The sequence below is a fragment of the Oncorhynchus masou genome, chromosome 32, assembly GCF_036934945.1.
Source record: "Oncorhynchus masou masou isolate Uvic2021 chromosome 32, UVic_Omas_1.1, whole genome shotgun sequence".
NCBI classification, from domain to species: domain Eukaryota; kingdom Metazoa; phylum Chordata; class Actinopteri; order Salmoniformes; family Salmonidae; genus Oncorhynchus; species Oncorhynchus masou.
Window position 1 is genome coordinate 82,233,873 of NC_088243.1, and position 27,369 is coordinate 82,261,241.

Consider the following 27,369-nt stretch of genomic DNA (forward strand, 5'->3'; position numbering starts at 1 on the left):
TAATGATTACATCAGATAGGACTACATGGGCTATGTCCCAAATGGCACCATATAACCTACATAGTGCAGTGCTCATAGGGATCTGGTCAAAAGTAGTGCACTATATAGAGAATAGGGTGCCATTTGGAAAACAGACCACGATGACCCTGGACAGCTCATTGAACCTTAGTTTCACTCTGTCACATTCAAACAAAACATTTCCCAGAATTCCACGAGAGTGTTCAATCAGAACCTGAATCCCAGCCAGCAAGGTCAGGTGACATCACTGTCATCAGCGTCTTAGGGCAAATGTCTGTTTCTGACAAACTAAGAAGCCTTACGCTGCCTCCAAGAAAACAACATGTCTGCATTTTAAATGGGACCCTATTCCCTATATCCTGCACTACCTTTGACCAGAGTAGAGGTAAACTACATGACCAAAGTATGTGGACACCTGCTCCTCGAACACCTCATTCCAAAATCATGGGCATTAATGTGGAGTTGGCCTCACCCCTTTGTTACTACAATAGCCTCCACTTTTCTGGGAAGGTTTTCCAGTAGATGTTGGAAATTGCTGCGGGGACTTGCTTCCATTCAGCCACAAGAGCATTAGTGAGGTCAGGCACTGATGTTGGGGCGATTAGGCCTGGCTCGCAGTCGGCGTTCCAATTCATCCCAAATGTGATTTGATGGGGCTGAGGTCATGGCTCTGCGTAGGCCAGTCAAGGTTTTCCACACCGATCTCGACAAACCATTTGTGTATGGACCTTACTTTGTGCACGGAGGTATTGTCATGCTGAAACAGTAAAGGGCCTTACCCAAACTGTTGCCACAAAGTTGGAAGCACAGAATCGTCTAAAATGTCCTTGTGTGCTGTAGCATTAAGATTACCCTTCACTGGATTTAAGGGGCTTAGTCTGAATCATGAAAAACAGCCCCAGACTTTTATATCCCCTCCACCAGACTTTACAGTTGACACTTTGCATTCGGGCAGGTAGCATTCTACTGGCATCTGCTAAACCCATATTTGTCAGTTGGACTGCCAGATGGTGAAGTGTGATTCATCACTCCAGAGAACGCTTTCCGGAGTCCAATGGCGGCGAGCTTTACACCACTCCAGCCAACACTTGCCATTGCGCATGGTGTTCTTAGGGTTTTGTGCTCCTTTTCAGCCATGGAAACCCAGTTCTTGTGCAGTCATTGCTTCCCGAGGCAGTTTGGAACATGGTAGTGAGTGATGCATCCGAGGACAGATGATTTTTACGCGCTAAGTGCTTCAGCACTCAGAGGTCCCATTCTGTGAGCTTGTGAGCTTGTGTGGCCTACCACCTCGTGGCTGAGCAGTTGATGCTTTGTGACATTTCCACTTCACAATAACATCACTTACAGTTGACCAGGGCAGCTCTAGCAGGACAGAAATGTGACGAAATGACTTGTTGGAAAGGTGGCATTCTATGATGGTGCCATGTTGAAAGTCACTGAGCTCTTCAGTAAGGCCATTCTACTGCCAATGTTTGTCTATTGTGATTGCATGGCTGTGTTCCCAATTTTATACACCTGTCAGCAACGTGGCTGAAATAGTTGAATCCACTGATTTGAAGGAGTGTCCACATACTTTTGGATATATAGCATTGTGCTGCATATAAAAGCAGTGCACTATATAGGAAATAGGGTGCCGTTTGGAACATAAACAACATGTTTGTAGTCTGTTGGTAGGTGGCTGTTAGATGGCTGTTCTCACTCCCTCCATCTCTTTACTTTATCTTTGAGATGAGAGACAGAATGGTGTGTGTGTGTGTGTGTGTGTGTGTGTGTGTGTGTGTGTGTGTGTGTGTGTGTGTGTGTGTGTGTGTGTGTGTGTGTGTGTGTGTGTGTGTGTGTGTGTGTGTGTGTGTGTACTGAGCAGTAGAGAAGGAACCTGTGCCAGAAGATGTCTCAGCATGTCTTTGTCAGTGGTTAATTGGCTAACCAACGTTCCCAAGAGAGAACTTCCAATCTCTGAGTGTCAAGTGGAGCTTGAGATGCTAGCAGTACGTTCTCACAGAACAGCTCTATTGACAATCTAAAAAAGACAAGCTATCAGCTAACAAGCAGCTATCAAGCAGTTGGAGAGTGCTTAGCAGTAGGCTAACGTGTAGCTAACGAATGGTTCTTCAAGCAGCCAGCAAGCAGTTTGCATATGACTAGGAAATGGCTAATAAGTAGCCAATTACCATAATAACGTTTGGCAAGCGGTACCAGAGCACCAAGTCTAGGTCCAAAGGCTCCTTAACAGCTTCTACCCCAACCCATAAGACTGATGAAAAATTAATCAAATGACCACCAGGACTATTTACATTGAACCCCCCTTTGTTTTTACACTGCTGCTACTCGTGGTTTATTATCTATGCATAGTCACTTTACCCCTACCTATATGTACGAACTCCCGCAACTAACCTGTACCTCACCACATTGATTCGGTACCCCCTGTATGTAGCCTCATTATTGTTATTTTATTGTGTTACTTTTGTTTTCATTTTTTACTTTCATTTATTTCTTAACTCTTAACTGCATTGTTGGTTAAGGGATTGTAAGTAAGCATTTTGCAGTAAGGTATACACACACCTGCTGCATTCGGCGCATGTGAAAACTAACATTTGATTTGATTTGAACAAGAGGCTGGCAAGCGACTAGCGGTCCATAAAGTTGCTTTTGGTAGCAGTTGTAAAACTGGGAACAATTTTATCACGCCGAAAAATAACTCAAGACAGATTTTGTCCCACTGAAGAAAATAAAAGTAAAGGGTTTGGCTTTGTAATATGAGCATGTCTCCGTTATAGTGTGAATATTAACCTCTAATAAGCACAGTGATGTGCTTCTCTCTATGGGGGGCTGGGTGATTGTTTTATGAAGGGGGACAAGTTTGCTCTGGGGACGAAGCCCATAGCATCGATACTCTTACTCTGTGTGTGTGTGTCTGTGTGTCTGTGTCTGTGTGTGTGTGTGTGTGTGTCTGTGTGCCTGTGTGCGTGTGTGTGTGTGCCTGTGTGTGCGTGTGTGTGTGTGTGTGTGTGTGTGTGTGTGTGTGTGTGTATATGTGTGCGTGTGGGCGTGAGTGTGTGTGTGTATATATACGTGTATATGTGTGTGTGTATATGTGTGCGTGTGGGCGTGAGTGTGTGCATGTGCGTTTATTTGTGTCTGTGTATGTGTCTGTGATCTTGGCCCTTGGAGTCCATAGCATCGATAATCTTACTCTGTGTGTGTGTGTGTGTGTGTGTGTGTGTGTGTGTGTGTGTGTGTCTGTGTCGTCTGTGTCTGTGTCTGTGTCTGTGTCTGTGTCTGTGTCTGTGATCTTGGCCCTTGGAGTCCATAGCTCCATCAGTCTTTACAGTACACCCTCTCTGTCAGTCTGCTCCCTGGTCTTTGATTGGCTAGGATCTAAGCTCTATTTTTAGCACTATCCCCATGACAATAGCAGCCAAGTCCTTGATACAATGACTGGGCACTGAGTGAAAAAACGAGATGGGAAAACTACATTGGTTGCATCCCAAGTGTTTCATCGCCAAGGTGAGAGAGGCTTGGCTGGGAGGACATCCTGTTCTCCATGGACATGGAGGCCCTAGACTCAAACATTGATGGTGAAAAGAAGTGCACTAAATACAGTAGGGAATAGGTTGCTGTTTCAAATCAAATCCAATTGTATTTGTCATATGCGCCGATTACAACAGTGAATGCTTACTTTACAAGCCCTTAACCAACAATGCAGTTTTAAGAAAATACAAAACAAAAAAGTAAGAGATAAGAACAACAAATTATTAAAAAGCAGCAGTAAATAACAATGGTGAAGATATATACAGGGGGTACTGATACAGAGTCAATGTGTGGGGGCACCGGTTAGTCGAGGTAATTGAGGTAATATGTACATGTAGGTAGAGTTATTAAAGTGACTATGCATAGATAATAACAGAGAGAAGCAGCAGAGTTCCAGAGAGGAGGGCAATGCAAATAGTCTGGGTAGCCATTTGATGAGGTGTTCAGGAGTCTTATGTCTTGGGGGTAGAAGCTGTTTAGAAGCCTCTTGGACCTAGACTTGGCGCTCCGGTACCGCTTGCCGTGCGGTAGCAGAGGGAACAGTCTATGACTAGGGTCTTTGACAATTTTTAGGGCCTTCCTCTGACACAGCCTGGTATAGAGGTCCTGGATGGAAGGACACTTGACCCTGGTGATGTACACGGCCGTTTGCACTACCCTCTGCAGTGCCTTGTGGTCGAAGGCTGAGCAGTTACCATACCAGGCAGTAATGCAACCTGTCAGGATGCCCTCGATGGTGCAGCTGTAAAAACCTTTGAGGATCTGAGGACCAATGCTCTACTACAGCCCTATTCGATGAGAATGGGGGAGTGCTCGGTCCTCCTTTTCATGTAGTCGACAATCATCTCCTTTGTGTTGATCACATTGAGGGAAAGGTTGTTGTCCAGGTCCCTGACCTCCTCCGTATAGGCTGTCTCATCATTGACGGTGATCAGGCCTACCACTGTTGTGTCATCAGCATACTTAATGATGGCATTGGAGTTATGCGTGGCCGTGCAGTCATGCGTGAACAGGGAGTACAGGAGGGAACTGAGTACGTACCCCTGAGGGGCCCCTGTGTTGAGATCAGCGTGACGGATATGTTGTTACCTACCCTCACCACCTGGGGTCGGCACATCAGGAAGTCCAGGATTCAGTAGTAGAGGTGTTTAGTCCCAGGGTCCTTAGCTTAGTGATGAGCTTTGAGGGCACTATGGTGTTGAACGCTAAGCAATAGTCAATGAATAGCATTCTCACATAGGTGTTCCTTTTGGCCAGGTGTGAAAGGGCAGTGTGGAATGCTGGGATAATGGTGTTGATGTGAGCCATTACAAGCCTTTCACAGCATTTCATGGCTACAGACGTGAGTGCTACAGGTCAACAGTCATTTAGACAGTTTACCTTAGTATTCTTGGGCACAGGGACTATGGTGGTCTGCTTGGAACATGTTCGTAATACAGATTCAGACAGTCAGAGGTTGAAAATGTCAGTGAAGACACTTGCCAGTTGGTCAGCACATGCTCGCAGTACATGTCCTGGTAATCCGTCTGGCCTTGCAGCCTTGTGAATATTGACCTGTATAAGGTCTAACCCACATTGACTGCGGTGAGCGTGATCACACAATCATTCAGCTGAACAGCTGAATCTCTCATGCATGTTTCAGTGTTACTTGGCTTGACGCGAGCACATCATTTGTTTGGTAGGCTCGTGTCACTGGGCAGCTCTCGGCTGTGCTTCCCTTTGTAGTCTGTAATAGTTTGCCACATCTGAGCGTCGGAGCCGGTGTAGTGCGACTCGATCTTAGTCCTGTATTGATGGTTCGGAGGAGGGCATAGCGGGACTTCTTATAAGCTTCCGGTTTAGAGTCTCGCTACTTGAAAGTGGCAGCTCTACCCTTTAGCTCAGTGTGAATGTTTCCTGTAATCCATGGCTTCTGGTTGGGGTATGTACGTACAGTCACTGTGGGGACGATGTCCTTGATGCACTTATTGATAAAGCCAGTGACTCATGTGGTGTACTCCTCAATGCCATCGGAAGAATCCCTGAACATGTTCCAGTCTGTGATAGCAAAACAGTCCTGTAGTTACATCTGACCACTTTTTTATAGACCGAGTCACTGGTGCTTCCTGTTTTCATTTTTACTTGTGGGCAGGAATCAGAAGGATAGAATTATGGTCAGATTTGCCAAATTAAGTGTGAGGGAGAGCTTTGTACGCGTCTCTGTGTGTGGAGTAAAGGTGGTCTTGAATTTTTTCCCCTCTGGTTGCCCATTTAACATACTGATAGATATTAGGTTAAACTGATTTAAGTTTCCCTGCATTAAAGTCGCCGGCCAATAGGAGCGCTGCCTCTGGATGATAATTTTCCTATCTGCTAATATGCAGCTCATTGCGGTATACAGCTCATTGAGTGCAGTGTTAGTGCCAGCATCAGTCTGTAGTGGTATGTAGACAGCTTCAAAAAGGTAGATAGTGTGGTCTACAGCTTATCATGAGATACTCTACCTCATGTGAGCAAAACCTTGAGACTTCCTTAGATATCGTGCACCAGCTGTTGTTAACATATAGGCCCCCACCCCCACCTGGTGTTCTATCCTGCCGATAGAGTGTATAACCCGCCAGCTGTATGTTCTTAATGTTGTTGTTCAGCCACGACTAGGTGAAAGATATTACAGTTTTTAATGTCCCGTTGGTAGGATATACGTGCTTTCAGTTCGTCCCATTTATTTTCCAGCGATTGAACATTAGCTAGCAGGACAGAAGTCAAAGGTAGATTAGCCACTCGTCACCTGATCCTCACAAGGCACCCTGATCTTTTTCTGCAAAAACTCTGTTTCCTTCTGCGAATGACAGGGATTTGGGCCAGGTCGGGTGTCTGTAGTATATCCCTTCCGTCCGCCCTCGTTGAAGAAAAACTCTTTGTCTAATCTGAGGTGAGTAATTGCAGTTCTGATCTCCAGAAGCTTCATTCGGTCATAAGAGACGGTAGCAGCAACATTATGTATAAAACAAGTTACAAACAATGCAAAAAAACAAACAAAATAGCTAAATAGAATGGTTGGTTAAGAGCCGATAAGACAGCAGACATCCCCTCCGGCACCATCATTCATCATCATTTGATGAATTTGGGACACAGCCATTGGTCGTTAATGTGGACAGTTCTGATGGGATAAATCCATTATTCAATAGCTGAGAGGAGAGGTGATGAGAGCCCTCTTAGCCGTGCTTTTATCACTTTAGTTTAGCACAATGTTACAAAACTAATTCTGAAAACCATGGCTTTCAGCTCTGACATTTCAACACAGGAAAGGATTGGGATCGATTATAATTCTGTCCTGGACCTTAGAGTCCCCCCTCCATCTCTCTCTCCCTCTCCTTCTCTCTCTCTGTCTCTGAATTCAATTTCAATTTAAGGGGCTTTATTGGCATGGGAAACATATGTTAACAAAGCAAGGGGAAAAGATAATAAACAAACGTGAAATAAACAAATTAAAAAATGAACAGTAAACATTACACTCACAAATCTGTCTCTGTCTCTGTGGTGGTTAATTTCTTTACTATCAAATGAGGAGAGACAAACTTATCGCTCAAGTCTGAGTTATACTTAAACTAAATCTTTAATCACTTATTAATAAGGAGCAGGTAGATACAACTCACACATATAAAGTGAATAGATTGAGTGCTCTACGAAAATGATGGCTGGTCGACGATTCACGGTCAAATGATTTGTTGATAGCGCCAGGACAAAAGTACAAATGTCTTTTATAGCCAAGATACACAGCTTTCAACCAACATGATGAACAACAGATATATAGAATGGGTCACAAGGTTAAGATTTGTATGAAAGGTACCTATAATACATAGCAGACAGTATCTGCTGTGTCAATAGTTTTCATTGTGTAGAGACCAGTGTCTGGCCCTCCGACTCCAAACTGGAACCATCTCTCTCTGGTACAACACAGAACAGAAACGTTAACTCATGCTCTGGAATGCTCTTTAGGTTTTATCACCCAAAATACATGGTAAATCTCATGTCAGTGTTATCTCCCAGAGACCCATCCTCAGTAGAACACACAAACAATAGTTAATACTCTATTCTGTTGCATAACACAACCATTTGATGCAATAAAAGTATTATAACATAACCTTGCAATTTTTCCAACATATCTCCCTCTCCCTCTCCCTCTCAATTCAATTTCAATTTAAGGGGCTTTATTGGCATGGGAAACATATGTTTACATTGCCAAAGCAAAGGAAATAGGTAATAAACAAAAATGAAATAAACAATAAAAAATGTATGGTAAACATTCAATACCGCCTTGCACACACTTTCCTGCATCTAGATGATCTTGTCCAAAAGTTCCAAATGAGAGTTTCTATTGGACAATTGGTGTGTTTATTCCCTTTTTGTTTATTTTGCTTCCATTCATTTTTTTTTTCAACAGAATCGGCGGAATGAATACACCTTTGATCACGCGCAAACATTTCCCTTTCATAGCAGCCACATACAAACAGCTCTTTGTACTCCTTCAGTAAAGTCATTTTCAAGGATCCGCGTCCCATCAATGGGACAGTTGTAAATCATGAAGCATGTTATGTCAAGATCGCAGATCTAGTACTAAATTAAATTAATTCTCTGATCTTTTAATTGGGTGGACAACATGTCAGTTCATGCTGCAAGAGCTCTTATAGGTTATAGGACGTCCTTCGGAAGTTGTCATAATTACTGTGTAAGTCTGGAAGGGGGTGAGAGCCATACGCCTCCTAGGTTATGTATTGAAGTCTATATACCCAGACAAGAACGGAAGTTAGCATCATGGTGCTGTTGAGGCTACTGTAGATCTTCATTGCAAAACAGTGTTTAAATAAATTATTTGGTGATGTGAATATATTCAGTATAGTTGTATCTATCAATCAAATGTATTTATAAAGCCCTTTTTACATCAGACGATGTCTCAAAGTGCTGCACAGAAACCCAGCCTAAAACCCCAAACAGCAAGCAATGCATCGAGCTGATCAAGGGTGTTAACAGATGCAAACGAGAGTTTCTATTGGACATGTTGGTTCAGCTGTGGGTCAAATTAGTATTTAAACCATCTAATTTTTCATGCTGATTTTACTGCTCAACCATTCATTAACTCCAATGGGCCCTATTCATTAAATCCAATGAGCCCTATTCATTACATCCAATAAGCCCTATTCATTAAATCCAATAAGCCCTATTCATTAAATCCAATAAGCCCTATTCATTAAATCCAATAAGCCCTATTCATTAAATCTAATAAGCCCTATTCATTAAATCCAATAAGCCCTATTCATTACATCCAATAAGCCCTATTCATTAAATCCAATAAGCCCTATTCATTAAATCCAATAAGCCCTATTCATTAAATCCAATAAGCCCTATTCATTAAATCCAATAAGCCCTATTCATTACATCCAATAAGCCCTATTCATTAAATCCAATAAGCCCTATTCATTACATCCAATAAGCCCTATTCATTAAATCCAATAAGCCCTATTCATTAAATCCAATAAGCCCTATTCATTACATCCAATAAGCCCTATTCATTAAATCCAATAAGCCCTATTCATTACATCCAATAAGCCCTATTCATTACATCCAATAAGCCCCATTCATTAAATCCAATAAGCCCTATTCATTACATCCAATAAGCCCTATTCATTAAATCCAATAAGCCCTTTTCATTACATCCAATAAACCCTATTCATTAAATCCAATAAGCCCTATTCATTACATCCAATAAGCCCTATTCATTACATCCAATAAGCCCCATTCATTAAATAATAAACAACCACAGGAATCAGACAGTGGGATCAGACAGTGGGATCAGACAGTGGGATCAGACAGTGGGATCAGACAGTGGGATCAGACAGTGGGATCAGATAGTGGGATAGTAATGACCCAGTTAACCTCTAAACAACCACAGGAATCAGACAGTGGGATCAGACAGTGGGATCAGACAGTGGGATCTGTGGTATAGATTTTCCATTTGTCTTCTATTGAATCACTTTAAAGATCAAAGTCTTTCACCTGGGTCAGTATAGTTGGTTTCTGGTTACATCCCAAATGAAACTCTATTCCCTATGCAGGTGCACTACTTTTGACCAGGGCCATAGTGTGTGTGTGTGTGTGTGTGCATAGTTGCATTCATAATATGTGTGTGTGTCTGTGTCTCTGTGTGTGTCTGTGTGTGTGTGTGTGTGTGTGTGTGTGTGTGTGCATAGTTGCGTTCATAATATGTGTGTGTGTGTGTGTGTGTGTGTGTGTGTGTGTGTGTGTGTGTGTGTGTGTGTGTGTGTGTGTGTGTGTGTGTGTGTGTGTGCCTTTGTTTATGTGTGTTTGAGGTTGCGTATGGCGTAAGATATTCCACGGTCTTCCAGCCAGTGGTGAGATGGAAATACCATCTGTTAGGGCTCTGTTGACATCAAACGCAAATGCTCTAACCATTTTCCTCTCAGATAGTTACACCTCACACTCTCCACGAGGCACAGTCTCCTCTACCTCACTAGCTCTACCTACCTCTCACACTACAGCCTCCTCTACCTCACTACCTCTACCCCTCACACTACAGGCTCCTCCACCTCTACCTCACCACCTCTATCTCTACATCTACCCGCACACTCTACAGTCTACCTCACTACCTCTATCTCTATGTCTACCCCTCACATTCTACTGTCTCCTCTACCTCACTACCTCTACCCCTCACACTCTACAGTCTCCTCCAACTCTACCCCTCACACACTACTCTCCTCTACATCACTTCCTCTACCTCTACCCCTCACACACTACAGTCTCCTCTACCTCACTTCCTCTACCTCTACCCCCCACACTCTACAGTCTCCTCTACCTCACTATCTTTAACTATACCCCTCACACACTACAGTTTCCTCTACCTCACTTCCTCTACCTCTACCCCTCACACTCTACAGTCTCCTCTACCTCACTATTTCTACCTCTACCCCTCACACTCTAGTCTCCTCTAACTCTACCCCTCACACACTACTCTCCTCTACATCACTTCCTCTACCCCTCACACACTACAGTCTCCTCTACCTCACTTCCTCTACCCCTCACACTCTAGTCTCCTCTACCTCACTTCCTCTACCTCTACCTCACTATCTTTAACTATACCCCTCACACACTACAGTTCTCTAACCTCACTTCCTCTACCTCTACCCCTCACACTCTACAGTCTCCTCTACCGCACTATTTCTACCTCTACCCCTCACACTCTACAGTCTCCTCTACCTCTCACACTCTCTCTACCTCACTTTCCTCTACCTCTACCCACCACACTCTACAGTCTCCTCTACTTCACTATCTCTACCTCTACCCCTCACACTACAGTCTCCTCTACCTCACTGCCTCTCTCTCTCCCTCGGGTTCTTCCCCTGTTCTAGCTTCCTCTTAGAGACTAATCTAATGGTTGATTACAGGCCTGGTCTCAGATGAGCTGACTTCTGCTTACACATTTGACTTGGCTGAGCTTTAGGTGAATGCTTCAGCTCTGTGCAACCATTTAGTTAAGTTTCCTTTAAGCTGCACTGCCTCTTAGATGGAAACCCCAAGCAAAAACTCTGTTTTTTCATTAGTCCACAAGTCCCAAAATATTTTGCATGTCAGCAGTCAAGTTTAAGATCGTCACTGGCAACAAAATCATGATTATGTAAAATACCTTGTTCTTCATGATGCTCTCTGCGCTTTTAACGGACCTCTGAGACTATCCCAGTGCAGGTGCATTTATACGGAGACTTGATTACACACAGGTGGATTGTATTTATCATCATTAGTCATTTAGGTCAACATTGGATCATTCAGAGATCCTCACTGAACTTCTGGAGAGAGTTTGCTGCACTGAAAGTAAAGTGGCTGAATAATTTTGCACGCCCAATTTTTCAGTTTTTGATTTGTTAAAAAAAGTTTGAAATATCCAATAAATGTCGTTCCACTTCATGATTGTGTCCCACTTGTTGATTCTTCACAAAAAAATACAGTTTTATATCTTTATGTTTGAAGCCTGAAATGTGGCAAAAGGTCGCTGATACGCACGCCTCTATGAAGAGGGAACGCAACACCCTGCTACAACTAAACTCTCTGTGAAGTGAAAAAAGGTATGGACTGTAGGTGCAAGAAAGAATGACAACAGGCAGAATGTGCTACCGTTTACAAGGACTTTATTCCATTACACAGTAATATGGGGAAAAGGGGCTGGACGGAACCATAGCAAAGAAAGTAAATCTCAAAGCCCCCCCTCTCCTATCTTACCTGCCTACCCACTACTTACCTAATTTAGCACCACCTGGTGCCCTAACCAAAATACAAAGGGGTGGTTCGCCCAGGTCTTACCTAGTGTGCCTAGACAGCGAATATGCTACGGGTATATGTATGCCCGCGGGCCTCTTGCCTAAGCACTCCCTAGGTGCCTTCCCCTTCCCCCCTGGGAACAAATGAAACAGAATATTAAACAATTTCACAAACAAACTAAGAAACAAAGGACATCAAATAAACTCTATCTGAGCAACAAACTCACAAAACATACCAACTCTCAGCCCAGCAAAATCTCTCTAGCAAAATCTCTGCAATGACCTCCCAGCAAAAATATCCCTTTCCTGAACAGAACACTGGCATTTATATAGCTTCAGAATGAATAGGTAATAGGAGACAGCTGCGTCTTGACGAGGGGGCGGGGTCAGCTCTCCAATTGGCCATGGAATCGACCAATCAGCTGCTTGAGGGATTTCAGGAAGCCATTTCCTAAAATAAACACATGCAAATACACAAACTACAACACAAACTGGGGAACGTAAACAGTCGCAAAGTTCAAGGGGGCCGAATATTTCCGCAAGGCACTGTACATAGGCGTACAGAGGCCCATTACAGTGCCTTGCAAAAGTATTCATCCCCTTTGGCATTTCTCCTATTTTGTTGCATTAAAACTCATCAGTCTACTGAGAAATGAAGGCTATTCAATGCGAAAAATTGCCAAGAAACTGAAGATCTCGTACAACGATGTGTACTACTTCATTAAATAGTACCTGTAAAACACCAGTCTCAAAGTCAACAGTGAAGAGGGGACTCCGGGATGCTGGCCTTGTAGACAGAGTTCCTATGTCCAGTCTCAAAGTCAACAGTGAAGAGGGGACTCCGGGATGCTGGCCTTGTAGACAGAGTTCCTCTGTCCAGTCTCAAAGTCAACAGTGAAGAGGGGACTCTGGGATGCTGGCCTTCTAGATAGAGTTCCTCTGTCCAGTGTCTGTGTTATTTTGCCCATCTTAATCTTTAGTTTTATTGGCCAGTCTGAGATATGTATTTTTCTTTGCAACTCTGCTTAGAAGGCCAGCATCCCGGAGTCGCCTCTTCACTGTTGACGTTGAGGCTGGTGTTTTGCGGGTACTATTTAATGAAGCTGCCAGATGAGAACTTGTGAGGCTGTTTTTCAAACTAAATACTCTAATGTACTAACACGTTCCATTGGAACACAGCAGTGATGGTTGCTGATAATGGGCCTCTGTACGCTTGTGTCGATATTCCATAAAAAATCTGCAGTTTCCAGCTACAATAGTCATTTACAACAATAAGAATGTCTACACTGCATTTCTGATCAATTTGATGTAATTTTAATGTACAAAAATTGCTTTCTTTCTTTCAAAACACATCACATTTCTAAGTGACCCCAAACTTTTGAACGGTAGTGTATATATTATATATATTTATTTTTTATTTTTTTATTTCACCTTTATTTAACCAGGTAGGCTAGCTGAGAACAAGTTCTCATTTGCAACTGAGACCTGGCCAAGATAAAGCAAAGCAATTCAACACATACAACAACACACAGTTACATATGGAATAAACAAAACATACAGTAGAACAAAAGAAAACAAAAAGTCTATATACAGTGAGTGCAAATGAGGTAAGTTAAGGAAATAAATAGGCCATGGTGGCGAAGTAATTACAATATAGCAATTAAACACTGGAATGGTAGATTGGCAGAAGATGAATGTGCAAGTAGACATACTGGGGTGCAAAGGACCAAGATAAATAAATAAATACAGTATGGGGATGAGGTAAGTAGATAGATGGGCTGTTTGCAGATGGGCTATGTACAGGTGCAGTGATCTGTGAGCTGCTCTGACAGCTGGTGCTTAAAGCTAGTGAGGGAGATGTGAGTCTCCAGCTTAAGAGATTTTTGCAGTTCGTTCCAGTCATAGGCAACAGAGAACTGGAAGGAAAGACGACCAAAGGAGGAATTGGCTTTGGGGGTGACCAGTGAGATATACCTGCTGGAGCGGGTGCTACGAGTGGGTGCTGCTATGGTGACCAGTGAGCTGAGATAAGGCGGGGCTTTACCTAGCAGAGACTTGTTGATAACCTGGAGGCAGTGGGTTTGGCGACGAGTATGAAGCGAGGGCCAACCAACGAGAGCGTACAGGTCGCAATGGTGGGTAGTGTATGGGGCTTTGGTGACAAAACAGATGGCTCTGTGATAGACTGCATCCAGTTTGTTGAGTAGAGTATTGGAGGCTATTTTATAGATGACATCACCGAAGTCGAGGATTGGTAGGATGGTCAGTTTTACGAGGGTATGTTATGCAGCATGAGTGAAGGATGCTTTGTTTTGTGATTGTTAATGGCAGATTCTAGATTTAATTTTGGATTGGAGATGCTTAATGTGAGTCTGGAAGGAGAGTTTACAGTCTAACCAGACACCTAGGTATTTGTAGTTGTCCACGTATTCTAAGTCAGAGCCGTCCAGAGTAGTGATGTTGGACAGGCGGGCAGGTGCGGGCAGTGATCGATTGAATAGCATGCATTTAGTTTTACTTGCGTTTAAGAGCAGTTGGTGGCCACGGAAGGAGAGTTGTATGGCATTGAAGCTCGTCTGGAGGTTTGTTAACACAGTGTCCAACGAGGGGCCAGAAGTATACAGAATGGTGTCGTCTGCTTAGAGGTGGATCAGAGAATCACCAGCAGCAAGAGCAACATCATTGATGTATACAGAAAAGAGAGTCGCCCAGAGAATTCAACCCTGTGGCAAACCCATAGAGACTGCCAGAGGTCCGCACAACAGGCCCTCCGATTTGACACACTGAACTCTATCAGAGAAGTAGTTGGTAAACCAGGCGAGGCAATCATTTGAGAAACCAAGGCTGTCGAGTCTGCCAATAAGAATGTTGTGATTGACAGAGTCAAAAGCCTTGGCCAGGTCGATGAAGAGGGCTGCACAGTAATGTCTCTGTGATAATTATGTTATCTGTTTATCAGTATCCTTGAATCATATATGCCAAATGTGCTTGCCCCTGTATGTGTGCCTCTATGTTTGCCCCTATGTGTGAAAATTGATAATTAGAAATTGTTCTTAACTGACTTGCCTAGTTAAATAAAGGTAAAATAAAAAAATAAAAAAATGTTTTTCCCTGTGTGTACTCCTGTGTGTGCTCCTGTGTGTGCTCCTGTGTGTGCTCCTGTGTGTGCTCCTGTGTGTGCTCCTGTGTGTGCTCCTGTGTGTGCGCCTGTGTGTGCTCCTGTGTGTGCTCCTGTGTGTGCTCCTGTGTGTGCTCCTGTGTGGGGATGCAGACTGTCTGCAGGTATGGAGCCCAGCCAGAGAGTATGCCTTCTAGTCTTAATGATCTCATCTGTCTGAGACACACACACACACACACAAACAATGTTCAGATCGACACGTATATTTCCACAAAAACTATGGTCATATTAAGACGTGCATGTTCAGCCTGTAAATCAGAAAAACATCTGAATGTTTGAGGGAAATGTAAACATAATGTCATTGTGGTGTCTGAGACACGTGTTGCATACCTGAAATGACATGTTATCAGTATGTCTGGAGCATGTGTATGTCAAATCAACGTTTGAGACACACAGGAGGTTTATCTCAAGGTAAAAGGCTTTGTGAATGGTCTGATATGAGACATGTTCATGTTGTCAGGCTGAATGAGAGATGGTCTGAGACATGTTCATGCTGTCAAGCTGAGTGAGTGACAACAAATCTCTCAGAAAGGGATCACCCTGGTAACTGTCATCCATTTCTCCCTTCCTCACATCTTTCATTCACTCAATCAACCATTTCTTTATTCCTCCCATCTTCTACAATTTTCTCCTTCCTTCCTTCCTTCCTTCCTTCCTTCCTTCCTTCCTTCCTTCCTTCCTTCCTTCCTTCCTTCCTTCCTTCCTTCCTTCCTTCCTTCCTTCCTTCCTTCCTTCCTTCCTTCCTTCCTTCCTTCCTTCCTGCCTTCCTTCCTTCCTTCCTTCCTTCAGACTGACAGCAGAACCATCTCATTCAGCACGCACATGGAGGAGGGAAAGAGAGAGACAGGGAGGGGGAGAAAGGAAGAGAGTTAGTGAGATATAGAGAGATCTGACATGTAGAGATATCTGATATAGAGAGATCTGATATGTAGAGAGATATGATATATTCTGGTGTGTTGAAGGACCAGGGAGCATGGGCTGCATACTAAACAACTCCCCCTCTCTCTCTCTCTCTCTCTCTCTCTCTCTCTCTCTCTCTCTCTCTCTCTCTCTCTTAATTGCCCTCACTCCCTACATCACAATCCTTTGCACTTCTCTCTCTCTCTCTCTCTCTCTCTCTCTCTCTTAATTGCCCTCACTCCCTACATCACAATCCTTTGCACTTCTCTCTCTCTCTCTCTCTCCCTCTCTCTCTCTCTCTCTCTCTCTCTCTCACACACACACACACACTCTCTCTCACTCTCCCCTTCGCTCTCCTCTCTCTGCAGTCAAATGGCCCCCACCCGCCTGTAGGCTTTATGGAGGACTGCCACACTGCAGGAGTCCCCCCCCCCTCTCCTCTCCTCTCCTCTCCTCTCCTCTCCTCTCCTCTCCTCTCCTCTCCTCTCCTCTCCTCTCCTCTCCTCTCCTCTCCTCTCCTCTCCTCTCCTCTCCTCTCCTCTCCTCTCCTCTCCTCTCCTTTCCTCTCCTCTCCTCTCCTCTCCTCTCCTCTCCTCTCGGTGTGAGGTATATTCCCCAAGGGTAGTGGGAGAGGGAGCAGGCCGGTGGTTTTATTTGGCCCCCCCTCCCAAGTTTTCTGATCATTTTTGTTGTTGTTGAATTCTTTATTTTCATTGTTGGACAAAGAAGACTGTAAAAACACCAGGATATCAGATGAAAGTGATTTTAATTTTGTAAATTTGTTCCCAAGTATTCCTGCAGTCTACAAATGACTGGTAGTAAAATGTTCCGGGCCCCTGACCATCTGCTCAAGAAGAGTGGCTGAATCTAGGTGATGAGGAACAGTAGGCCATAAGATGGGTGCTCTCTGGGTGTGAGGCTGGGTATGAGGCTACATGGGCAAACCTGTCCAGGACTGTAAGGTGGACAGGGACATCACAGTTATATTACATGTACAGAGCTACACACACACACACACACACACACACACACACACACACACACACACACACACACACACACACACACACACACACACACACACACACACACACACACACACACACACACACACACACACACACACACACACACTCACACACACTCACACACACACACACACACACACACACACACACACACACACACACACACACACACACACACACACACACACACACACACACACTTCTGGTTATGGCTTACTAATTTCCTGATTGACTGATGTCGATGGAGCAGGAGACAATGCTCTCTCTTCCTCCATATTTATTTCCCTTTCTCTCTCCCTCTCTCTATCTCCCTCTCTCCCTCTTGCTCTGTCTTTCCTGCTCTCCCTGCCCGTGCTCTTGCTTCCTCTCCTGTGCGCACGCTATCTCTCACTCAGCCTCTGCATCGCAGCCACAAGCAGCGGTCTCAGTAAGAGGCAGGAAGGCAAGCAGACAGACAGACAGGCAGAGAAGAGCCGACACAGAGGGAGACTACAAGAGCCAGAGGAAACTCCACATGAGTGGCCAAGCGGTGAGTCTTATTCAGAGCAGGTACATCCTCCACCTACCACCGGCTGCAGCCTGAAATGTATAGGAGGTGTTCCTGGCGTTAAATACCTCGTCCCTTCCCCTAACGCTCTATGCCTCTGTCACTGCTGCCGAAAGGGGCTGGCTGAGATGACCTGGGAGAGAGGGAGAGCTGTGGAGAGCCGTTCCGCTTGCCAGCTTGCTGGGAGGACCGCCTGATTCTGATTCCCCCAACATCGCCACCTGAACCTGAACCAGACACTAGTCTGGTCTGTTTGGCATCAGCAAGCCCAAATAGGAGGGCATGGTTGTTTAGAAGAGACAGGGGCTAGAGCCGGCGGAGGAAGAGAGAGTGCCCACCACAGAGACAGGTAAGAGAGAGAGAGCTGGAGCCTATTCACTGGCTTTTCTAACACCATAAATGTACTAATGCGACTGCTGGGGATCTGAGATGCTGAGTTTGATGATAATGGTATGTTTTCTACTATCTGTTTCTCTATATGGTTGAGTAATTCATTTTTCCCTTTTGGTTTAAAAGCAGCTTGTTTGTGCTTGCGGCTGTGCTGCATGGACATTGATTCCATGGCAGGTTGGCAGGTTGTTAAAGGAAATATGGCTAAAGAGCTATGTCTCTCTCTCTGACCCTCTCTCCCCCACCGCTCTGCTCCGGGCAGACGTGGTTTGACATCTATCACAAAATGTCACTCGAGAGGGACAGAGAGGGACAGAGAGAGAGAGACAGCTACACAAAGAGTGAGGGAGAGATAGACAGGGTGAGTGATAGGAAGAGAGACAGAAATATACAGGGAAAAAAGATACTGAGAGTGTGTGAGAAAAAGAAAAAGAGAAAGAGAGAGGAAGCAAGAGAGCAAGAGTCCGCCAATCTCAGTCACAATACGAATGAGAACACAATAGCATATTTAAGCAGTGAAATGCAGTTCCTTAAACCAGGGCTTCAGTTACTGTTACCATTCCTGTATGCCACAGTATACAGGCTAATACTACTGAATATCTCTGTGGTTACCTTCCTGTAGCTGGCTGATACTACTGTATACTAGATGATACTACTGTATATCTCTGTGGTTACCTTCCCATAGCTGGCTGATACTACTGTATACTGGCTGATACTACTGTATATCTCTGTGGTTACCTTCCCATAGCTGGCTGATACAACCGTATACTGGCTGGTACTACTGTATACTGGCTGATACTACTGTATATCTCTGTGGTTACCTTCCTGTAGCTGGCTGATACTACTGTATACTGGCTGATACTACTGTATATCTCTGTGGTTACCTTCCCATAGCTGGCTGATACTACTGTATACTGGCTGATACTACTGTATATCTCTGTGGTTACCTTCCCATAGCTGGCTGATACAACCGTATACTGGCTGGTACTACTGTATACTGGCTGATACTACTGTATATCTCTGTGGTTACCTTCCCATAGCTGGCTGATACTACTGTATACTGGCTGGTACTACTGTATACTGGCTGATACTACAGTATACTGTCTGGTACTACTGTATACTGGCTGATACTACTGTATACTGGCTGGTACTACTGTATACTGGCTGGTACTACTGTATACTGGCTGATACTACTGTATATCTCTGTGGTTACCTTCCTGTAGCTGGCTGATACTACTGTATACTGGCTGATACTACTGTATATCTCTGTGGTTACCTTCCTGTAGCTGGCTGATACTACTGTATACTAGATGATACTACTGTATATCTCTGTGGTTACCTTCCTGTAGCTGGCTGATACTACTGTATACTAGATGATACTACTGTATATCTCTGTGGTTACCTTCCCATAGCTGGCTGATACTACTGTATACTGGCTGATACTACTGTATATCTCTGTGGTTACCTTCCCATAGCTGGCTGATACAACCGTATACTGGCTGGTACTACTGTATACTGGCTGATACTACTGTATATCTCTGTGGTTACCTTCCCATAGCTGGCTGATACTACTGTATACTGGCTGGTACTACTGTATACTGGCTGATACTACAGTATACTGGCTGGTACTACTGTATACTGGCTGATACTACTGTATACTGGCTGGTACTACTGTATACTGGCTGGTACTACTGTATACTGGCTGATACTACTGTATATCTCTGTGGTTACCTTCCTGTAGCTGGCTGATACTACTGTATACTAGATGATACTACTGTATATCTCTGTGGTTACCTTCCTGTAGCTGGCTGATACTACTGTATACAGGCTGAAACTACTGTATACTGGCTGATACTACTGTATATCTCTGTGGTTACCTTCCCATAGCTGGCTGATACTACTGTATACTGGCTGATACTACTGTATATCTCTGTGGTTACCTTCCCATAGCTGGCTGATACAACTGTATACTGGCTGGTACTACAGTATACTGGCTGATACTACAGTATACTGGCTAACACTACAGTATATTGGCTGATATAGAGTAATATTGTTGTACTTCTGGCTGAGGAGTGAGTTTATATTTCTGTTTCTTCACGAATGGTAAGTTTAGAAGAGGGATGATTCTGAAGCGTTAAAATGAAAGCTTTGGGGAGACGGCAGAGTGGGTATGACTGGCAGTGTTGGTGAAGACATATTTCACAGCTACTGTTCTAGGGCTGAGACAAGCCATACCAAGCTGAGAAGGGATATGCAAGCTAGGAGCAGAGAGATGGAATAACAAAAACAGACAGAGTAGAAGTGGAGAAGAAGAAGATGAGGCTGGAAGAACGGCCGGGATCAGTTCAGACTAGAAGTAAAGAAGAAGAGGGAGGAAGGACGGCTGGGATCAGTTCAGACTAGAAGTAAAGAAGAAGAGGGAGGAAGGACGGCCGGGATCAGTTCAGACTAGAAGTAAAGAAGAAGAGGGAGGAAGGACGGCTGGGATCAGTCCAGACTAGAAGTAAAGAAGAAGAGGGAGGAAGGACGGCTGGGATCAGTCCAGACTATAAGTAAAGAAGAAGAGGGAGGAAGGACGGCTGGGATCAGTTCAGACTAGAAGTAAAGAAGAAGAGGGAGGAAGGACGGCTGGGATCAGTTCAGACTAGAAGTAAAGAAGAAGAGGGAGGAAGGACGGCTGGGATCAGTTCAGACTAGAAGTAAAGAAGAAGAGGGAGGAAGGACGGCTGGGATCAGTCCAGACTAGAAGTAAAGAAGAAGAGGGAGGAAGGACGGCTGGGATCAGTTCAGACTAGAAGTAAAGAAGAAGAGGGAGGAAGGACGGCTGGGATCAGTTCAGACTAGAAGTAAAGAAGAAGAGGGAGGAAGGACGGCTGGGACCAGTTCAGACTAGAAGTAAAGAAGAAGAGGGGGGAAGGACGGCTGGGATCAGTTCAGACTAGAAGTAAAGAAGAAGAGGGAGGAAGGAAGGAAGGTTAGGATCAGTTCAGACTAGAAGTAAAGACGATGAGGGAGGAAGGACGGCTGGGATCAGTTCAGACTAGAAGTAAAGAAGAAGAGGGAGGAAGGACGGCTGGGATCAGTTCAGACTAGAAGTAAAGAAGAAGAGGGGGGAAGGACGGCTGGGATCAGTTCAGACTAGAAGTAAAGAAGAAGAGGGAGGAAGGAAGGAAGGAAGGCTAGGATCAGTTCAGACTAGAAGTAAAGACGATGAGGGAGGAAGGACGGCTGGGATCAGTTCAGACTAGAAGTAAAGAAGAAGAGGGAGGAAGGACGGCTGGGATCAGTCCAGACTAGAAGTAAAGAAGAAGAGGGAGGAAGGACGGCTGGGATCAGTTCAGACTAGAAGTAAAGAAGAAGAGGGAGGAAGGACGGCTGGGATCAGTTCAGACTAGAAGTAAAGAAGAAGAGGGAGGAAGGACGGCTGGGATCAGTTCAGACTAGAAGTAAAGAAGAAGAGGGAGGAAGGACGGCTGGGACCAGTTCAGACTAGAAGTAAAGAAGAAGAGGGAGGAAGGAAGGAAGGTTAGGATCAGTTCAGACTAGAAGTAAAGACGATGAGGGAGGAAGGACGGCTGGGATCAGTTCAGACTAGAAGTAAAGAAGAAGAGGGAGGAAGGACGGCAGGGATCAGTTCAGACTAGAAGTGAAGAAGAAGAGGGAGGAAGGAAGGAAGGCTAGGATCAGTTCAGACTAGAAGTAAAGACGATGAGGGAGAAGGACGGTTAGGATCAGTCTAGGGGAAGACAGTAACAGGCAGACTATGAGTGGTGGGAGAAGGAGAGACCTTCACAGCAGTAGTGAGACAAGGAGAGACCTTCACATAAGTAGTGAGACAAGGAGAGACCTTCACACCAGTAGTGAGACAGAGACTTTCACAGCAGTAGTGAGACATGGAGAGACTTTCACAGCAGTAGTGAGACAAGGAGAGATCTTCACAGCAGTAGTGAGACAAGGAGAGACCTTCACAGAAGTAGTGAGAAAGGGGAGACCTTCACAGAATTAGTGAGACAAGGAGCGGCCGTCAAAGAAGTAGTGAGACAAAGAGAGACCTTCACAGCACTAGTGAGACAAGTAGAGACCGTCACATAGGTAGTGAGACAAGGAGAGACCTTCACAGCAGTAGTGAGACAATGGAGAGACCTTCACAGCAGTAATGGGAAAAAGTGAGATCTTCACAGCAGTAGCAAGACAAGGAGAGGCATTCACATAAGTAGTGAGGCAAGGAGCAACCTTCACAGCAGTAGTGAGACAGACAGACAAGGAGCTGAGGGAGAAGCAAGATAGCGTGACAAGGAAAGCATTGAAAGCTAGTAGCAGTCCCAAGAAAAAGTTAGGATCACCACTTTGTTTTAAGAATATGAAATGTCAGAATAATAGTAGAGATAATAATTTATTTCAGCTTTCATTTCTTTCATTACATTCCCAGTGGGTCAGAAGTTTACATACACTCAGTTAGTATTTGGCCGCATTGCCTTTAAATTGTTTAACTTGGGTCAAACGTTTAGGGTAGCCTTCCACAAGCTTCCAACAATAGGTTGGGTGAATTTTGCCCCATTCCTCCCGACAGAGCTGGTGTAACTGAGTCAGATTTGTAGGCCTCCTTGTTCGCACACGCTTTTTCAGTTTTGTGATGGCCACTCCAATACCTTGACTTTTTTGTCCTTAAGCCATTTTGCCACAACTTTGCAAGTATGCTTGGGGTCATTGTCCATTTGGAAGACCCATTTCCCAACCAAGCTTTAACTTCCTGACTGTCTTGAAATGTTGATTCAATATATCCACATCATTTACCTCCCTCATGATGCCATCTATTTTGTGAAGTGCACCAGTCCATCCTGCAGCAATGCACCAACACAACATGATGCTGCCACCCCCAAGCTTCATGGTTGTGATGATGGTCTTCAGCTTGCAAGCGTCCCTCTTTTTCCTCCAAATATAACGATGCTCATCAAGGCAAAACAGTTCTATTTTGTTTCATCAGACCAGAGGACATTTCTCCAAAAAGTATGATCTTTGTCCCCATGTGCAGTTGCAAACCGTAGTCTGGCTATTTTATGACGGTTTTGGAGCAGTGGCTTCTTCCTTGCTGAGCGGCCTTTCAGGTTATGTCGATATAGGACTCGTTTTACTGTGTATAGATACTTTTGTACCTGTTTCCTCCAGTATCTTCACAAGGTCCTTTGCTTTTGTTATGGGATTGATTTGCACTTTTCGTACGAAAGTACGTTCATCTCTAGGAGACAGAATGCGTCAACTTCCTGAGCAGTATGAATCCATTGGTGTTTATACTTGCATACAATTGTTTGTACAGATGAAAGTGGTAACTTCAGGCATTTGGAAATTACTCCCAAAGATGAACCAGACTTGTGGAGGTCTACAATTTTTTTTCTGAGGTCTTGGCTTATTTCTTTTGATTTTCCCATGATGACAAGCAAAGAGGCACTGAATTTGAAGGTAGGCCTTGAGATACATCCACAGGTATACCTCCAATTGACTCAAATGATGTCAATTAGCCTATCAGAAGTTTCTAAAGCCATGACATAATTTTCTGGAATTTTCCAAGCTGTTTAAAGACACAGTTGACTTAGTGTATGTAAACTTCTGACCCACTGGAATTGTGATACAGTGAATTATAAGTGAAATAAAATGTCTGTAAACAATTGTTGAAAAAAATGACTTGTGTCATGAACAAATTAGATGTCCTAACCGACTTGTCAAAACTATATTTTGTTAATTAACAAGAATTTGTGGAGTGGTTGAAAGACATTTTTTTAATGACTCCTATCTAAGTATATGTTAACTTCTGACTTCTTCTGTACATAGGGCATCAGTCTTTATGGTGACGAAGTTCACGACAGGTTACTAGGTGGAAGCTGGCTAGTGGTGATTATGTAACAGTCTGACAGCCTGGAGATACAGTGCCTTCAGATAGTGTTCACACCCCTTGACTTTTTCCTGATTTTGTTGTGTTACAACCTGAATTTAAAATGTAGAGTTTGTGTCACTGGCTCACACACACTACCCCATAAATGTCAAAGTGGAATTATGTTTATAGAAATGTTTACAAACAGTTTTTTATGAAAAGCTGAAATGTCTTGAGTCAGTAAGAATTCAACCCCTTTGGAATGTAACGCCTAAATTACTTCCGATGTAAAAATGTGCTTAACACATAATAAGTTGCATGGACTCACTCTGTGTACAATAACAGTGTTTACCTCATCTCTGTACCTCACACATACAATTATAAGTAAGGTCCCTCAGTCGAGCAGGGAATTTCAAACACAAATTCAACCGCAAACACCAGGGAGGTTTTCCAATGCCCAGCAAGGTAGGGAACCTTTTAGGTGTGTAAACATAAAAAGCAGACATTGAATATCCCCTTGAGCATAGTGAAGTTATTAACTACACTTTGAATGGTGTATCAATACACCCAGACACCACAAAGATACAGGCATACTTCCTAACGCATTTGCTGGAGAGAAAGAAAACCAACTGCTAAGCGATTTCACCATAAGGCCAATATTGACTTTAAAATAGTTCGAGTTTAATGGCCGTGATAGGAGAATACTGAGGATGAGTCAACAACATTGTAATTATTCAACAATATTAACATGAATGACAGAATGAAAACAAGGAAGCCTGTACGGAAGCAAAAATATGACAAAACATGCAAAACATGCATCCTGTATAATTAACTTTATGTCCTGAAAAAAAGCTTTATGTTTTGGGCAAATCCAACACAACACATCACTAAGTACCACTCTTAATATGTTCAAGCATGGTGGTGGCTGCATCATGTTATGGGTACGCTTGCCATCAGCAAGAACTAGGGACTTTTCAGGATAAAAAGAAACGGAATAGTGCTAAGCACAGGTAACATCCTGCTTTCCAACAGACACTGGGAGACAAATTCCCCTTTCAGCAGGACTATAGCCTAAAACACAAGGCCAAATATACACTGGAGTTGCTTACCAAGACGACATTGAATGTTACAGTCACTGGTTGCAGTTTTGACTTAAATCGACTTGAAGATTTATGGCAAGACATAAAAATGTCTGTCTAGCAATGATCAACAAACAACTTGACAGAGCTTAAAGATATTATATATTAATTATTTTGTACTTTTACCCCTTTTTCTTCCCAATTGTGTGACATCCAATTGGCAGTTACAGTCTTGTCCCATCGCTGCAACTCCCTTACGAATTCAGGAGAGGTGAAGGTCGAGAGCCATGCATCCTCTGAAACACCATAATACATCCACTCTAACCAGGTGAAAGTGTTGGTGCGATGGATGTCAGTGACAGGTGTGATGTGTGCGGCAGCCCCCAATGTGCATCTCAAAGATTGGCCCAGTGCTTACTCAGAATTGCCTGTGGCTGCCTGGGAGAGATGAGCCGTCCACTGGTGTTGGTTTGAGCATACACTACTACACACACAGGGGGGGGGAGACAGACAGAGAGACAGAGAGACAGAGAGACATAGAGACACAGAGACACAGAGACACAGAGACACAGAGACACAGAGACACAGAGAGAGAGACAGAGAGAGAGACAGACAGACAGACAGACAGACAGACAGACAGACAGACAGACAGACAGACAGAGAGACAGAGAGACACAGAGACACAGAGACACAGAGACACACACAGAGAGAGAGAGAGAGAGAGAGAGAGAGAGAGAGAGAGAGAGAGAGAGAAAGAGAGACAGACAGACAGACAGACAGACAGGCACACAGAGACACACAGAGACACAGAGAGAGAGAGAGAGAGAGAGAGAGAGAGAGAGAGAGAGAGAGAGAGAGAGAGAGAGAGAGAGAGAGCCCCGGCCTACAGAAGTCAGCAGGGACAGAAGCCATTGCTTCAAAAACCAGACTACAAACCAGCGACCAATTACCCTCTCTCTGTGATCGCATCAATTGGCAAGGCCAGTCAGAGAGAACGAACTGAAAAGGGGAACTCTTGGACTGTATCCCAAATGGAACTATTCCCTATATAGTGTGCTACAAGGCTCTGGTCAAAAGTAGTGCACTATATAGGGAATAGGGTGTCATTTGGGAAGCAACCTCAATGCTTGGTTTGGGAGCAGGCTCCCACTCTGCCAGGAACCAAAATTGGTATTTTGAGAGATGCATCTTTTTAGAGATGTTTCTTAGGCTGATTGGAGATAATAGTGTGTCTGTGTGAGGTACATTCCCAGTTTGAGAATCTGTTTTTAGAAACTTGTTATTTGATTATTGGAAAGAAAAGCTTGAAAGTCTGTGAATGTCACAAGGTGTTGAAGGTAACGCCCATGTCTTCATGGAAGAAATATTCAACAATATGAGCTGATAGATCTAACTGGGGAAAGATAAGACACATTCCACTAGACAGTAAGACTAAGGACTCATCTGAATTCATATAATAGCTTTAGAATCTGGCTTTAGAATCTACAGAACAGGCTTCAGAATCTGGCTTTAGGGCCTCCCGAGACAAGATAGTAACTACTAACAATTGAATACCATGAAATTGGGGAGAAAAGAGAGTTAAAAAAAAGAATCTGGATTCTAGAGAATCTACAGAACAGGCTTTGGAATCTACAGAACAGGCTTTGGAATCTACAGAACAGTCTTTGGAATCTACAGAACAGGCTTTGGAATCTACAGAACAGGCTTTGGAATCTACAGAACAGGCTTTAGAATCTGGCTTTAGAATCTACAGGACAGGATTTAGAATCTGGTTTTAGAATCTACAGAACATGCTTTAGAATCTGGTTTTAGAATCTACAGAACATGCTTTAGAATCTGGTTTTAGAATCTACAGAACAGGCTTTAGAATCTGGTTTTAGAATCTACAGAACAGGCTTTGGAATCTACAGAACAGGCTTTGGAATCTACAGAACAGTCTTTGGAATCTACAGAACAGGCTTTGGAATCTACAGAACAGGCTTTGGAATCTACAGAACAGGCTTTAGAATCTGGCTTTAGAATCTACAGGACAGGATTTAGAATCTGGTTTTAGAATCTACAGAACATGCTTTAGAATCTGGTTTTAGAATCTACAGAACATGCTTTAGAATCTGGTTTTAGAATCTACAGAACAGGCTTTAGAATCTGGTTTTAGAATCTACAGAACAGGCTTTGGAATCTACAGAACAGGCTTTGGAATCTACAGAACAGTCTTTGGAATCTACAGAACAGGCTTTGGAATCTACAGAACAGGCTTTGGAATCTACAGAACAGGCTTTAGAATCTGGCTTTAGAATCTACAGGACAGGATTTAGAATCTGGTTTTAGAATCTACAGAACATGCTTTAGAATCTGGCTTTAGAATCTACAGAACATGCTTTAGAATCTGGATTTAGAATCTACAGAACATGCTATAGAATCTGGTTTTAGAATCTAGAGAATCTACAGAACAGGCTTCAGAATGGCATTAGAAACTATAGAACAGGCTTTAGAATGGCTTTAGAATCTACAGAACAGGCTATA

The 27,369-nt window shown here is 43.7% G+C and overlaps 1 protein-coding gene across 3 annotated transcripts in view; it reads left to right on the top strand.

Annotated features, from left to right (window-relative positions):
- The first annotated feature begins 17,359 nt into the window (after window positions 1-17,359).
- Window positions 17,360-27,369, top strand: part of frmpd3 (FERM and PDZ domain containing 3) — a 329,892-nt gene continuing 319,882 nt past the window's right edge. For 2 of the 3 annotated variants that reach the window (XM_064955254.1, XM_064955252.1), the window contains exon 1: window positions 17,360-17,860. The gene's annotated coding sequence lies outside the window, so the exon portion shown is untranslated. The remainder of the gene's footprint in view (window positions 17,861-27,369) is intronic. The other variant, XM_064955253.1, reaches the window with a different exon arrangement.